Raw genomic sequence first — 17,034 nt, forward strand, 5'->3', positions numbered from 1 at the left:
TGTTTATAACGAGAGAATGGCCAAGAAAATGATGTTACCTTCATACCACTGGATAGTCTATAATTATACAAATGTTTGAGAAAAATAATTCTTTGGGAAAATTCTTATGATTTAATGTCAGTTTTTAAAAAGTAGAATACAGGGGCGCCTGAGTGTCTCAGTTGGTTGAGAGTCCAACTTTGGCTCGGGTCATGATCTCATGGTCTGTGAGTTCGAGCCCCGCATTGGGCTCTGTGCTGACAGCTCAGAGCCTGGAGCCTGCTTTGGATTCTGTCTCCCTCTCTCTCTGCCCCTTCCCTGCTCACACTCTGTTCTGTCTCTCAAAAATGAATAAAATGTTAAAAAGTAGAATACATACATTGAATATATATACTGCTTATACCATATAATCTCAAACATGAAAAAAAACACAAAAATGACTACTAAGAAAGTTAAAAGTAGTGATTGTCTCTGGAGGTGAGATTTTAGATGATATTTTCTCATCCCTTGGTTTTCCTTATTTCCAATAGTGAGCATATGTTTGTATAAAGTTGTTAAAAATTATTAGTTTCCTCCTAAACTTGTTTTAAAATTTACTGACAAAAATCCATTAAAAACAGTTTATAGTAGTAACTTGAGATTTTGTTTTCCATGAGGAGGATCTACATCAATAAACTGTAGAGTTGGTTGACTGCCAAAGAGGTCACCGTGCATAATTTAGTGATAAAGAGGGGATATACTACAAGCTCAGCTGAGAGATGGCTCAGAGAAACAATACTTATGATCACAAAAAGATTAAGCTAAAAGTTCATACACAAGGCGCAGGTAGCACATTTTTCAGTTGAGTACACTACCAAACTTTAGGGAGCGTTAAAAAAAACAAAACCAGGGGCACCCGGGTTGCTCAGTGTGTTGAGTGTCTCTGCTTGGGTTTTGATCTCACAGTTCGTGAGTTAAAGCCCCATATCAGGCTCTTTGCTGTCAGCGCAGAGCCTGCTTCAGATTCTGTCTCTCTCTCTCTCTCTCTCTCTGCCCCTTCTCCGCTCTTTCTCTCGCTCAAACAGAAACAGACATTTTTTAAAAATTAAAAAAAAAAAAGAAAAAAGAAAAACAAAACCAAAGGACAGCTTTAAATTTTTTAAAAGTACAAAAAACAGAGCACAGGGAATTCAATGACTAATCACTTGGTCAGTTATCAACTCCTTAAAAGCAAAGAGGAAAGAATTATGTTGGAGGACATCCTCTAAAACAAGTCATTCACGAGGTAGAAGCCCAAGTGCTTTATGTGAACATGCATATATCTCTTTCAAAAAGAATACTTTATCACACTGTTCTCTATTGATCTCTCTTGCTTATTCTTGCTTCCAGTTCATCCTCAAGATACTTCTTTAAAGGGAGTTAAATTTAAAATTTTTTAATTAAGTTAAAAAAAAAATTAAAGAAGTTGTGGGGTGCCTGGGTGGTTCAGTTGGTTAAGTGTCCGACTTCAGCTCAGGTCATGATCTCACAGTTCACTAGTTCGAGCCCTGCGTCGGGTTCTGTGCTGACAGCTCAGCGCCTGGAGCCGGCTTCAGATTCTGCGTCTCCCCGTCTCTCTGCCCCTCCCCTGCTCATTCTCTCTCTCTCTGCCTCTCTCTCTGAAAAATAAATAAAACATTAATTTTTTTAAATTAAAGAGGTTGAATTAAAAGCACCTCATTTCTAGCTTACAGAATATTGTAAAGCAAAGAAATGTTGCCGGTTCCCAAAATTCAGTGCAATGAGAAATGATTTAAGTTTTAAAAAGTGCGGAACGAACATAGTGAAAGTATTTCGAGTTCCTCCAACAAAAATGAAGACCAGATATACGCCTAAAGCAAGAAGATAACAAATAGTGTACTTACAAATGCAGGCTGACCTAATTCAAATATAAATCAAGCATTTCTTGTGCTGAGAACACTCACTCCCCCGCAAAGGGACGGGGTACACCCAGTAGGAGGGAAGTGGCAGTTGGTTGTCAATGACACCCTATTCCAGCCCTTGCCATCCACAGCTCTAAACTGACAGGTGGAAGTGGGATCTCTGTGAACCAGGCCACTTCTCGGTCTCCAACTTCACACGGAGGACAGACTGCTGGGACAGCTGGGGAGCAGGCTAAGAGAGCAAGGAAAAAAATCTCGGGATGACGGATGCATGTTGAGTGTCAAAAAAGAACAGTTTACCAAAGAACGCCTTGAAATTCAGGAGTTCCCAAACTTGAGTTAATGGGAAGACTATCTCTTGCACTGACCTGAGAACCATCCCAAACATGGTTACCAAGTGAAGTAGAGTAAAATTCTGACGACTGAATGAGGGACGACAACCCCGCGATGCCTCAAATGAACAGTATGAAAGTTAATCTGCACGTAAGAATTTTGGTCCAGTCAATAGCATACAAGGTAAGGAGCTGAAAGCTGATTAAATTGGGTTAAAAAAAAAAAGACTAGGCTTATGTTAAATGGCATGAGAACAAGCTTCTCTGAATGTAAATTCTTCAACAGGAAAAACAAAAGGATAGCCAGGAAGAAAACAATGGTCTTTGTCAAGAACAATTTGCTTTGGAGAAACTATAGCAAATCCACTGGACATGCTGTGAACACTGCAATAATCACCCAGAACCCCTCCAGGACGTACGGACTAAACTCCCCCAGCTGCTGAGATTGCTGGTGGAGAACGGCCCTCACTGTCGGCCCTTGTTGGGATCACCCCTGCTGAAGAAACAGCCTTGCCCAAAGTCAAGCCTCCTTCAGGGACAGTCTGCATACAGTCATTGGTCGCTGCAGAGGTTAAAAGGGCCAGCCTCCCTGCTCCAAGTTGGAACAACTCTGAAGAACCGTCCTAGCTTGAGAGCCCTCCATGGGGTTGGCTGAGAACTTTGCAGAGACGGTTTACAGCTCAACTTCTCGGTGTATTTGTGCTTCCAACCCGTTCCCTCAGAGGTGTTGAGCCCCAGACACCCTCTCCAATAGAACCCGCATCTGAACCTCCATCTCAGAGTTGGCTTCCCGGATAACCCAACCTGTGGCAGAAGGCTAGACTTGCATTTTCCTCGAAAAGTCATTCCAGAAGCAGACACTACATATATTTAAATCCATCTCCTCACTTATAAATATGGAATAATATGGGAGTACAGGGTTACTGCAAAGATTAAATGCAGTCACGTATAAAATACTGAGTGCCTAGCAACACCAGATATGCAATATAATGTCACATCATTATTAAATATTAAAATGGTTTTCAAGTCAGGATTACTGTTTAACACCTTCTGAAGAAATGTAGGGAAGGTGTTGTAGAGAATGGAACTTTGAAAATACAAAAAATAGTTATCGTTCATTTTTTGCTTCCCAGTCAACATTTTCCCCGTTTCTTCACATTTTTCTCTCTGTGCCAGTTATTCCACATTACATTGTGATCAAATTATGAAAATGTCTTAGGAGGAGAAAATGGAAGTGGGGATATTACCCAAAGCAAAACCGATCTCACACGGTCCAACACTCCTGAGACTGACGGGGGCGGTAGGTCCTGGATTTGTTATTTGAAAACACAAACCTACAAACTGACACCAATTTCTCCCCAAGATTCTCAGGCAAAGGGTCTGGGGGTATAGGAATTAATAGGTTTATCAACTCCTCAGGTAGAAGAAAAACTGCAAAGAAATCTTAAACTTCAGAATTTTATTTTTAGTAGCAATAATACTCATACTATATCATCAGCAATAATACTGACACAGTATCAGTATTTCAACTAATACAGTAACTTTAAACATACATATATACGAAGGAAGTAGGCAAATCTAATAAGAACCACAATTTTCAGAATAAGAGACACAAATGTATTCAAAAAAGCTGAAGTTAAATTTAATTACAAACATCAATATGATGATTAAAAAAAGTAAACATATTTCCTAGCCCCATCTGCCGAAAGGGCTTAAAAGCAATGGGGGGAAGGAAAAAGAAAAAAAAAAAAAGAGGTTAGAGTGGGAGAGAGCCAAAGCGTAAGAGACTCTTAAAAACTGAGAACAAACTGAGGGTTGATGGGGGTTGGGAGGGAGGAGCGGGTGGGTGATGGGTATGGAGGAGGGCACCTTTTGGGATGAGCACTGGGTGTTGTATGGAAACCAATTTGACAATAAACTTCATATATTGAAAAAAAAAAGCAGTGATATAAAAGAATGAACATGCCCAACCCTTAGAACTTGATTACGAAATACCATGCCCCACTGAAAGGAACTGAGCTGCTTGGAGAAGTGGCTGATTCTATGTCTGAGGCAAGAAATCACAAGGTAAGTCAACCTGGTTGTGTCAGAAAGAAAAGTAGCACTGAAAACAAAAACGGGGAAATTTGTTTAGTGAGATCTACTCCAAACAGGGTAATTATAAGGGAAGAATTAGACATTTACACCTTGACTTTTTAGAATGAGCTATAGACCATCCACGGTTGATGAAGGGAGGCTCACCTTTGCAGAAGAATGCCAGCTAACCATGTAGATGAAACCATCAATTCTGACTGAACAAGTCTCCGGCAGCGACCAAAGGATGCTGAAACCTTTGGGTAAAAGGTTGTTGGGGGAAAAGGATATTCATATGGTCCCAAAGTAGTGCTCACATGCATTTGCTACCAAAAAAAAAAAAAAAAAAAAAAAGAGAGATCTGGCAGCTACCACTATAAATAAGTGATTCAATAGTATCATTAATAATGGAATCATCTGACATAATTTGCCTCCCAAAGTGAGGCAATATGAAGTCCACGCATCAAAGAAGTATTTTTAACAATGTTTTACCAAATCAAATCAAGACCTATAGAGGTAAGTCTACGATACAGGAAGAAAGGGAGGGAGAAGAGAAAGCAAGCAAATTTGTCAAAAGATTAACAACTGTTGAATCCAAGAGGTGTTCACATGGATGCTCGTTGTATTGTTTTTTTCAACCTGTGTGTGCATTTAAGGTGACATACAATGTTGCATTAGTTTCAGGTGTAGAACATAGTGATTAGACAGGTCTATATGCTCTGCTATGCTCATCACAAGTGTAGCCACCACCTGTCACTATACAACGCTATTATAATACCATTGACTATATTCCCTACCCTGGACCTCTCACCCCCGTGACTTATTCATTCTATAACTGGAAGCCTCCCACTCATTTTCACCCATTTTGTCCATCCCTTGCCCCGTTCTTGCATATCTGAAGAAAATTTTTATTATAAAACGCTAGAGAGTAAAAAGGGTTTTTTTTTTGTTTTTTGGGTTTTTTTTTAGTTCTTTGAATAATTTAGTTTGACATATTTTGGACTGGGGGTCTCATTCATGAGAGTGTTAGTTTTAGTCCAAAAGGGAAGTAAAGGAATTCCTAAAAAAAAAAAAAAAAGCAAGCATACACAACACAATGCACTGCATAATTCTTTTTAATTCAGTAACATTTACATTATTGACCAGACATACTCAAGAATTACACAATTGTTTTATGTGAGAACCAGCAGGTCTGCTTTTCTTGGATCAAAATTAAACTATCACAATGAAAGCACACAAATCTTGCTGTACTAATAAGAAAAAAAAAAAAACCTTACTAAATTTACTCACTGAATTTATTGACATTTAACATGGGTTAGGATCAAGGCAAGATATAGGAGGAAAAAAGGGGTGGGAAGGACTATGTCATTTAAAATGTAACAAAAGGGGGCACCTCTGGGTGGCTTAGTTGGTTAAGCATCTCACTCTTTATTTCGGCTCAGGTCATGATCTCATAGTTCATGGGATCAAGCCCTGCACTGGGCTCTTGGCTGACAGTACAGAGCCTGCTTGGGATTCTGTCTCTCTTTGCCCCTCCCCCACTTGCACTTTCTTTTAAAATAAGCAAACATTAAAATAATAAATAAATAAATAAATAAATAAATAAATAAATAAATAGCAACGAAAGGAATCCTATGCAGAATACAGAGACTGTCTGACTTGACTTTTATTTTTTATTATTTTTTTTAAATGATGAACTGATTTATTTATTCTACATTTTTAAAAGTAATCTCTACCATCAACGTGGGACTCAAACTCACAAACCTGAGATCAAGACTTGCATGCTCTACTGACTGAGCCAGTCAGGTACCCCTGTCTGACTGGACTTCTAAATGATCAGAGCAAGTATCAATGATCAAAATTCTCAGAATCATTTGGTAGATGCCTTTGAAGGGCTCCCCTTTTGTTAAAACTGAAAGACTGCTTATATCCTTAGGAACCTCCATCTAAAAGTACAAGTGTCTCCCAAAATGGATTCAGAGAAGTGCTGAGGCTAGAACAGAAATTTTTTTCCCCTAAAGGATGATTCTGTCTGTGAAAAAAAATTATAGTACTATTGCCAAAAAGAGCCAGAGCCAGAAACTAATGTTTGGTGCTTCTGACTTCAGCAGCAATTTTATTTAAAACACTGATGGAAGTCAATGGTAAAGGAGTTCAATCTCAGCTCAAAAGGAGGAGTCAGGAAATCTGGTTTCCGGCCAGTGTCTTCTGCTAATTAGCTATATAATCTCAGGCAAATCGCAGTTAAGTCATTGGTAAAATTGGGAAAATAATAAGTATCCGACCTCACAGGTCTGTCAAGAGGATCACATGAATTAATCTGTGGGACAGCATTTTATTTAAAGTCCTATTGAAATGTACTTAATCTAGAATGGGTAGGAATAGTTTAAAATTCCTAAAGAAGTGCTCAGAATGTAAAAATCTTTGTTTTATGCCCATAACTTTTCCAAACAGCCAATTTAAAAGCAAATCAACACCAAACCTAAGTATAAGGTACAGATCATTAAAATAATATTGAGATCTTCTATGTGCAACAAACCCTCCATTCGTGAAAAAGTTAACTGAGGGGCTACTAAGGAGGTACTGACACCACAGAACAGAACAATTCTGTGGAAACTGTGTCGGGGCTCCATGAGGAGGTAGGTACAAAGGTAAAAGGCAGCATTCACAATCTTTAAGCTAATTCTATGCCTTAATTTTATGTCTTTTCAATCTCACATTTTGAGTCTTTTCAGGCTCACATTTTGTATTTTGCTTTTTAAAACAGTTGTTTTTCTATTGATTCACTTTTACTGTATTATACAGAGTATCCATTTGTGACTGTATAGAAAGAAACAAACCAAAAAAACCCAAACAGATTGTTTGAGGAGCCGTATTGAAGCCATACTGGAGAGCATAAAGTGATGAAAACTGCCTGCCCCCTCCTATGACTCATGCAAAAATTTCAGTATCTCTCTCACTAGATCAATTTCCCTCAAGAGTAGAAATTAAAGAGTGGGAGGAGTCAGATAACTCAGAATGACACGCCACTGAGGTAACTGCAATCAATTAATATCCTTGCCTATTTAGTAAAGCCTGATGTGACGGCAAAACTTGCCAACATTTGAATCAGAGATGGGTTTTAAAACTGGAACCTGCCTTTTACCTTTTTCAAATAAAATTAAAACAGCAAATCTAATAACTATTCAATAGTCAATACTACTGAAATATTCTTGAAATATTAACATTCTCAAGAGAGCAATGCCATGTAAAGACTGTCCCCAGTCTGCCTCTAGAGACTGCTATTTTAGATTGTGGTTTTGTTCTATTGGTGGTACCGTAACTTCAAATAGTCCCTTAAAAAAAAATAACTCTCCCTGGGGCACCTGGGTGGCTCAGTCGGTTAAGCTTCCGACTTCGGCTCAGGTCACGATCTCACCATTTGTGAGTTCGAGCCCGGGTCAGGCTCTGCGCTGACAGCTCAGAGCCCGGAGCCTGCTTCAGATTCTGTGTGTGTGTCTCTCTCTCTCAAAAAAATAAAAATAAAAATAAATAACCCTCCCCCCCATTGAAAAAAAATGAGCTGAAGACCTTAACAGGCACCTCACCAGAGAAGATATACAGATGGCAAATAAGCACATGAAAAGATGTTCCACAATATATGTCATCAGGGAAATGCAAATTTAAGAAGTGAGATACCACTGCACACTATTAGAATGATCAAAATCCAGAACACTGACAACATCAAAGGCTGGCAAGGATGTGGGACAACAGGAACCCTCATTACTGGTGGGAATGCAAAATGGTACATTCTGGAAGACAGGTTGGCGATTTCTTACAAAATTAAACATACGCTGACCACGTAGTCCGGCAATCATGCTCCTTGGTATTTACCCAGGAGTTGAAGACTTATGTCCACACGCAGCCTACACACAGAAGTTTACAGTAGCTTTACTCATAATTGCCAAAACTTAGAAACGACCAAGATGTCCTTCAGTAGATGAATGGAACAAACTATAGTACATCCAGACAATGGAATATTATTTAACTTGATTAAAGAAATAAGCTATCAAGCCATGAGAAAACATGGAAGGATCTTAAATACATATTAGTGAAAGCAACCAGTATGAAAAGGCTGTATGACTGCAATTATATGACATTTTGGAAAAGGCAAAACCATAAAGAGGGGAGAAAGATTAGTGGTTGCCAGGGATTGGGGCGGGGGTGGGGGGTGGGGCAGGAGGGACTAATAGGTGGAGAACAGACGAGTTTTAGGGCAGTGAGAATATTCTACATGCTACTATGATGGTAGATATGTACACTGGTCCAAACCCATAGAATGTAGGACACCCAGAATGAAGCCTGTTTTACAAACTTTGGACGATAAAGATGTATAAATGTAGGTTCATCGATTCTAACAAATGTACCACTCTAGTGAGGGATGTTGATAATAGGGGAAGCTGTGCATGGGGGGAGGGCAGGGGGTATATGAGAAATCTCTACACCTTCCTCTTAATTTAGCTGTGAACCTAAAACTACTCTCAAAAATAAAGCCTATTAAAAAAAAAAAACCTCCAATATTATTTCACTTATTAATTAGCCTCTCACCAAAAGGTTCGATCTGTATACTCGTATTATTGATAGCTCACTCTATCTAAAAAGTTTAGCTCAGTACTAGTTACTTTGTTATTTCATTCACATTGACTTATTAGCGGGCTGGAGAAAAACTACATAAAGGAAGAGACTATATCCTTAGTACTGTATCTTTCTGTTATATCCTTAGTACTAAGCATATCTCCAAGAAGACAGATATTGATGAAAAGAAGTAAAAATAAAACAACCAAAATGACCAAGTCTTTGGAAGCTGGTGGCTCCCTGTGATGAGGGACCATGACCCATTCATCCTTGCACATTGAGCAACAAGCTGGACCTAGAAACAGCAAAGGTTGGTAAACGCTTGTTGAATGGAATGAATGAATGAATGGGGATCATGAGGCAACTGCCAAAATTTAAAAGAATATGCTTTTCAGCCTCTACTTAAGATATTTTAGTATTTACTCTGTAACTGTGCAGAAATTTTATTTTACTATTATTTATACTGAATACTACCAATCTTTCTACAATCAACAAACACAATGTGAACCGTGATGCTTAAACTAAAAAGAAACAAAATCTTAGTGGCTGAGCAACTTCCTTAAATTAATCTTCTTAGAGTACATGTATACAATTCCCTTCAAACAGCACTCAAAACATGCACATACACATACACCCTTCTCAATGGCTACTGTCAGATGTTGTTACTATAGCAAAGGACACAAAATATTCAGGGGGAATTTTAGGTAAGTGTGATACTATCTTGATCTCCGTAATTAGAAAGCAAAACAAAAAAATCCTCTCAAATTTAAAATAAAGCTTTATACCTTTCCGAAAATGTCTCACATTTATTCAATTAGAAAATGGTTAAAATAAAACTAGTCACCCAACCTCTGAATTCCAACAATTGTTTCTAAGCCTGGGTTTGCAGAAGATTTTTTTTTTTTTTTAAATGTAAGAAGCCATATTTCATTCAAAATGAGATGACTTCCAATCTACAGAAAATGTGTATGCTAAGATTTGAGATAAACCAGTCTGTTTAATCTATGTTTATTATCATTTAAACCTTTAAAGAAACTCTGCCAAGCCCAATGCCAATAGTTTAAGGTATTGGAATTTAATCGGTCTTCCTATCCTGTCTCCAGAAGCCAGGTGACAATTTACTGAAGTGATCCAGTCGGAGAAATTAAGGTTATTTATGAAATTTAATCAGAACCCTCTGGAGCCTGATGGCTTTATGACAGTATTTTATAAACAACTGTCAGCACCCTTAGTATTTTTTCCCATTAAGACAGAGTATCTAATAGTAGGGACTACCTTCAAAAAGCAAGGTTGCAGGGGCGCCTGGGTGGCGCAGTCGGTTAAGCGTCCGACTTCAGCCAGGTCACGATCTCGCGGTCCGTGAGTTCGAGCCCCGCGTCGGGCTCTGGGCTGATAGCTCAGAGCCTGGAGCCTGCTTCCGATTCTGTGTCTCCCTCTCTCTCTGCCCCTCCCCCGTTCATGCTCTGTCTCTCTCTGTCCCAAAAATAAATAAACGTTGAAAAAAAAAAATTAAAAAAAAAAAAGCAAGGTTGCAAGTTTTTCAGCCCCACCTTCAGTGACTGTCAGAGGGAAGTCAGGCTGCAAAACATTTGTGCCTCACCAAATCTGCACAGAAGTTCGTTGTGTATTAAATTTCATCCTCACTGTGTGCCCTAAAGTACATACGGGGAAACGTGGGGAGAAAGGTTGAAGAAAAAAGACAAATGGCAAAAACACCACCTCCTGACATTTAGGTAAAGAAATGGAGACGACTACCACCTGAATCTCTAGGCAATGCAGATATTAAACCCAATAAAAAAAAATGTTTTTTAATGTTTATTTATTTTTTGAGGGAGAGAGAGACAGAGTGTGAGCAGGGGAGGGGCAGGAGAGAGAAAGGGAGACACAGAATATGAAGCAGGCTCCAGGCTCTGAGCTGTCAGAACAGAGACTGATGCAGAGCTCACACTCACGAACTGTGAGATCATGACCTGAACCAAAGCCAGACGCTCAACCAAGTGAGCCACCCAGGTGCCCCTAAACCCAATTTAAATAAGGCTTTTCAAGGAGATTTAGGCTGCTTTCTTTGTGCATTTTATTTTTAACTTTAGTTTTATTTATTTATTTATTTATTTATTTATTGAGAGAGAGAGAGAGAGAGAGAGAGAGAGAGAGAGAATGAATGAATGACCAGGGGAGGGGCAGAGAGAGAGGCAGACACAGAATCCGAAGCAGGTTCCAGGCTGTCAGCAGAGAGCCTGATGCAGGGCATGAACCCACAAACCACAAGATCATGACCTGAGTCAAAGTCGAACGCCTAACCAACTGAGCCACCCAGGAGCCCCTCTTTGTGCATTTTAAAACAATTTTCTGCAGAACTAAAACATGACTTCACTTCAACATTATGTTCTTAGAGATGTCAAATACAGGTATGCCTGGTTTTACTGCACTTGACAGATACTGCATTTAAAAAAAAAAAAACACAAATTGAAGGTTTATGGCAACTCAGTGATGAACAAGTCTATCGGTGTCATTTTTCTAACAGCATTTGCTCACTCTGTGTGTCTTGTGTGAGATTTTGGTTATTCTTAGAATATTTCAGACTTTTTCATTTTATTTGTTATGGTGATCTGTGATCAATCATCTTTGATGTTATTACTGTAATTGTTTGGGGGCACCATGAACTACACCCAGATAAGGGCAAACCTAATAAGTGTGTGTGTTCTGTTCCACTGATGATCCATTCACCTCTCTCCCTCTCTTCAGGCCTTCCTATTCCCTTAAGCACTACAATGCTGAAATTAGGTCAACTATTAACCCTAATCCTAATAAGCCTCTAAGTGTTCAGGTGAAAGGAATACTCACACATTGATCACTTTCAATCAAGAGCTAGAAATGATTAAGCTTAGTGAGGAAGGCATGTCGAAAGCCAAGAAAGGCTGAAAGCTACGCCTCTTGTGCCAAGCAGTTAGCAGAGCTTCGAATGCAAAGGGAAGGTTCCTGAAAAAAATTTAAAGTGCTATTCTTGGGAACACACAAATAAGAAAGTGAAACAGCCTTATAGCTGATGGGGGGGAAACTTCAATGATCTAGATAGAGGAGCAAAGCAGCCACAACATTTCCGTAAGCCAAAGCCTGATCCAGAGCAAAGCTCTAATTCTCTTCAATTCTATGAAGGCTCACAGAAGTGAAGAAGCTGCAGAAGAAAAGTTGGAAGCCAGCAGAGGTTGGTCCATGAGGTTGCAGGAAAGATGCCATCTCCATGGTGCAAGGTAAAGCCAGAAGGGCTAATGTAGAAGCTGGAACAAGTTGTCCAGAAGATCTAGCTAAGAGAATTAGCAAAGGTGGCTACATTAACAGATTTTCCATGTAGATGCAATGGCCTTCTATCGGCAGACGATGCCATCTAGGACTTTCATAGCTGGAGGGGAGAAGTCAATGCCTGGCTTCAAAGCTTCAAAGGACAGGCTGACTCTCTTATTAGAGGCTGATTAGCTGGTGATTTTATGTTGAAGCCAAGGTTCACTGACCACTCCAAAAATCCCAGGGCCCTTAAGAATTATACTACATCTACTCTGTGCTCTATAAAATGGAACAACAAAGCCTGGATGATAACACATCTGTTTACAACATAGTTTACTGAATATTTTAAGCCCACTGTTGAGAACTGCTCAGAAAAAAAAAAGATTCCTTCAAAATAGGAATGCTTATTGACATTGCACCTGGTTACCCAAGAGCTCTGATGGAGATGGGCAATGAGATTAATGTTGTTTTCATGCCTGTGAATGCAACGTCCATTCTGCAGCCCATAGATCAAGAAGTAAGTGTCATTACTTAAGAAATACATTTTGTAAGGCTATAGCTGTCATACATAGGGATTCCTCTGATGGATCTGGGCAAAGTAAATTGAAAACCTTCTGGAAAGGATCCACCATTCTAGGTACCATTAAGAACATCCATGACTCATGGAAAGAGGTCAAAATATCAACGTGAACAGGAGTTTGGAAGAAGTGGATTCTAACCCTCGTGGCTGACTTTGAGGGGTTCAAGACTTCATTGGAGGAAGTAACTGCAGATGTCGTGGAAACAGCAAGAGAACTAGAATTAGAAGTGGAGCCTGAGGATGTGATTGAACTGCTGCAAGCTCATGATCAAACTTGAATGAAGAATTGCTTGTATGGATGAGCGAAGAAAGTGTTGAGATAGACTCTGCTCCTGATGAAGATTCTGTGAAGACTGTTGAAATGACAACAAAAGGACTCAGAATATCACATATCTTGGTTGATAAAACAGCAGCAGGGTTTGAGAGGACTGACTCCAATTCTGAAAGAAGTTCTTGGGGGTAAAATGCTATCAAACAGCATCACATGCTACAGAGAAATCGGTCATGAAAGTGTCCGTTGATGCAGCAAATTTCATTGCTGTCCTATTTTAAGAAAGGGTCAGTCATCCCAGCCATCAACATTGAGGCAAGACCCTCCACCAGCAAGAAGATTACAATTTGTTGAAAGCTCAGAATAGGTTAGCATTTTCTTTCTTTTTTTTTTTTTTTTTTTTAGCAATGAAGTATTTTTTAATTAAGGTATGTACATTAAAAAAATTTTTTTAATGTTTATCTCTATTTTTGAGCAGAAAGAGACAAAGTGTGAGTGAGGGAGAGGCAGAGAGAGAGGGAGACGCAGAATCTGAAGCAGCTCCAGGCTCTGAGTTGTCAGAATAGAGCCTGACGCGGGGCTCGAACTCATCAACTGCGAGATCATGACCTGAGCTGAAGTCGGACGCTCAACCGACTGAGCCACCCAGGCGCCCCAAGGTATGTACATTTTTAAAGATAAAATGCTACTGAACACTTAATAGACTACAGTATAGAGTAAATATAGCTTTTATATGCACCAGGAAATCAAAAAGTTCTTGTGACTCAATTTATTATGATATTTGCTTTAGTGTGGTGGTCTGGAACCAAATCCACAATATCTCTGGGGTATGCCTATATTCACTAGTTATTAGTAGACACAAACTAATGGATTATACTGTCACATGATATAAAAATGAATTTTTGACGGACGTAGGATGGCTAAAACACCTCATTCATTTAGATTCTACTTATTTGGAATTGTCGATTAGTAACAAGGTTTAAGTTTACCTTTGAATTTTTTACAAATTAAGTGTTTGCTAAAGTAAATCAGTGGTTGCAAAAATATTAAAGGGAAGAGCTAATATTGAACCATCTTAGATAGAAACAGCATATGGACATCATTCTCAGTAATCATTAAAGCCAGCTTCAAAGATATGAATGTCTGTAAAAATGCAGTTGATACTGTCTATCAAACCTAATTACTACATCAGTTTCAAAATAATTGACAAGAAAAATTACAGTTTTTAGATGGTTCTGTAATTCTAACATTTCATTAGACAGAAATGAGCCCCTTGATTTTAAAAGGTAAAGGTTTATTCTATCACATAACTAAAGAATTCTTGAGACTGGCATCCTGTCAAGATAGTTAAACCTACAGCAGTATTAAATTTTCTCTAAGTGACCTTACTTCCCAAGGTTGATTTTTTTCATATCAATTTCAGTTGCATGTAACTTTATCCTTCTCATAAATGAAAACATAGGCATGTTTTCATTTTATGCCTTTGTAAGGTTGTCTGGAGGAACAGATTCACACAAAGGCTTTTTCTGTTTTGCTTGTTTTTTTAAATATAAGATTACTGTACTCACAGCTAGAAAAAGATACTAAGATCACCGCCGCTGGAACTGTAATCCCAGAATGCTCCTTGAAAGGATTCCTTGAGCCCAACGGTCTCCAAATCCCAGACTTCTCAGGTATTCGGGTCAGCAACAGGCTCTCCCCCAGCTAGCAGTTCTGATCCTTACTTAATTCAGTTCCCCTATAACTCAAGTGTATTAAAAAGAGAAAAACAGGGGCGCCTGGGTGGCTCAGTCGGTTAGGCGGCCGACTTTGGCTCAGGTCATGATCTCGTGGTCCGTGTGTTCGAGCCCTGCGTGTGCTGGGCTGCTCTCTGTGCTGACAGCTCAGAGCCTGGAGCCTGTTTCAGATTCTGTGTCTCCCTCTCTCTGACCCTCCCCCGTTCATGCTCTGTCTCTCTTTGTCTCAAAAAATCAATAAACGTTAAAAAAAAATTAAAAATAAAAAAAGAGAAAGACAGGTTTCAGAGGGTTAATTCAGAACCTCTTGGAGAGTTGGATGGGCTCCTTCACCTAACCTCCTATGTGCACCCGCTATGTTCCTGGTAGACTCACCTCTGGAGGTAACAGAGATACAAGTCATAGCATCTGCCTTTTAGGAGCTTAGATTCTGATGGGGGAGAAAGAAAGCAGGCAATTATGATAGGGTTACAGAAAGGAATGGGTCCACGCGTCCAAACCACAACTTGGCTACATGAACTGGCATGTGGCCATCAGTGAGGCTACAGGTATTCCTGAAGTACGAGCATGGCGAGATGCCAGTATGTGTTGGTATTAGACAACTGCCTCTAGTATTAGACAAGTGTTGAATAACGTTTTGGAAAATACCATCCAACCACTGGGGCCAGAAGGAATATAATGGAAAAAAATCCGTAAAACTGCAAATCTGGGAGCAAGCAAAGGACAAGGGTGACAGGTTACTACTTACTGCTCGATTCCTTCAAGGTATTCTACAAATTTTCTGCTGCCAAGTGCCAGTACCAGACTCCCTACCAGACTTGAGAACCTGGCTTTGGATTCTTGGTTGGAACAGCTCTACTGAGAGTGTACGTAATGTGTACATGGACCAAACATGTCACTTTTTCTTATAAGGGCTCATCTGGGCTCTGTTTGAGGATTTCTTCAACTCTGGGGTCTTCTTAGTGCCCTCAGTCCCCTGCAGACTCCATTTAATCACACCAAGATCTTGTTCTTGCTCTCGGAACACACTTTGTGCCCCAAGGGAGCAGGCTAGCTAGAGATAAGAAGCCTGAAGCCACCATAACCTCACAGAGTGATCTGGGTCAAATCACAAGTTAATGACTTCTCTAAATAAAGCTTCTTAGGTTATCAAAATCCAAAGACTGAAATATCACAATGTGGACGCTTAAGAGTTTTTAAAGAGCTTTGTACTCTGTCTTTTGAACTGAACAGTTTTAAAGGAAACACTTGACCTTCTATTAAAACATCAAGAATAGGGGCGCCTGGGTGGCGCAGTCGGTTAAGTGTCCGACTTCAGCCAGGTCACGATCTCGCAGTCCGTGAGTTCGAGCCCCACGTCAGGCTCTGGGCTGATGGCTCAGAGCCTGGAGCCTGTTTCCGATTCTGTGTCTCCCTCTCTCTGCCCCTCCCCCATTCATGCTCTGTCTCTCTCTGTCCCAAATAAATAAATAAACGTTGAAAAAAAATTTAAAAAAAAACATCAAGAATAAAGGATATAGTCTAATGATTACATCTTAGTTATGTTTTGCAAAAAATAAAATAAAATAAATAACATTGGGTTGTGTACGATTTTCAGAGGCATCCTGATCTTTTTTGCAAACCAGAGACCGAGGCTTACTAAATTTGACTGGAGTAGTGTTAAAGCCTATATATTAACTTTATAAAGTAAAATACGCAACATTAATAAAGTACAGTATCAACATTTCAGAAAATGAAGAATCCATTTAAACTTCTCTAAAAAGCCCTCGGTCTAAAATTAAAGTTACTATGAAATATTACGAAGAATCCTTCTTAGAAATAATAGCAAAGGATGTTCACGTAATTCACTTAAAGAAAAAAAAGACGTTTAAAACTAAAGTTGGTAAAAACAATTAGATTTGACGTGCTGTATGCATAGCAGTGCTTTACTATTTATCGGAACAGTTGTATTTTTGTCATTTAATCTTTAATTTCGTAAGACTGAATTTTATTACAAACTTCTTGGTTGGCAGCCTTTCAAATATTACTAAAAAGTAATCACCATGTAGTTATCAAATTATAGTTTTCAAGATATGGGCAAACAGTCTCCTTGATTTGATTGTGGAGTACAATGCATCATAAAAATATCAATCTGGGACTCTTCTAAGACAATGTATGATTATTCATATTTGTTCATCACAGCTCGATTGTATTAGAGACTACTGCTCATTGCCTGATCAGTTTTTACAAACACTGCCAGAAAAATAATAACTCCTTTTTTCTCGCC

The 17,034-nt window shown here is 39.2% G+C and overlaps 1 protein-coding gene across 2 annotated transcripts in view; it reads right to left on the reverse strand.

The window, feature by feature from the left end:
- The window catches only part of GALNT7 (polypeptide N-acetylgalactosaminyltransferase 7), a 148,360-nt gene that overhangs the window by 85,588 nt on the left and 45,738 nt on the right, over positions 1-17,034 (reverse strand). The gene's annotated exons all lie outside the window — the stretch shown is intronic.

This window comes from Herpailurus yagouaroundi, unplaced genomic scaffold (assembly GCF_014898765.1).
Source record: "Herpailurus yagouaroundi ecotype Mexico unplaced genomic scaffold, PumYag 28, whole genome shotgun sequence".
NCBI classification, from domain to species: Eukaryota; Metazoa; Chordata; class Mammalia; order Carnivora; family Felidae; genus Herpailurus; species Herpailurus yagouaroundi.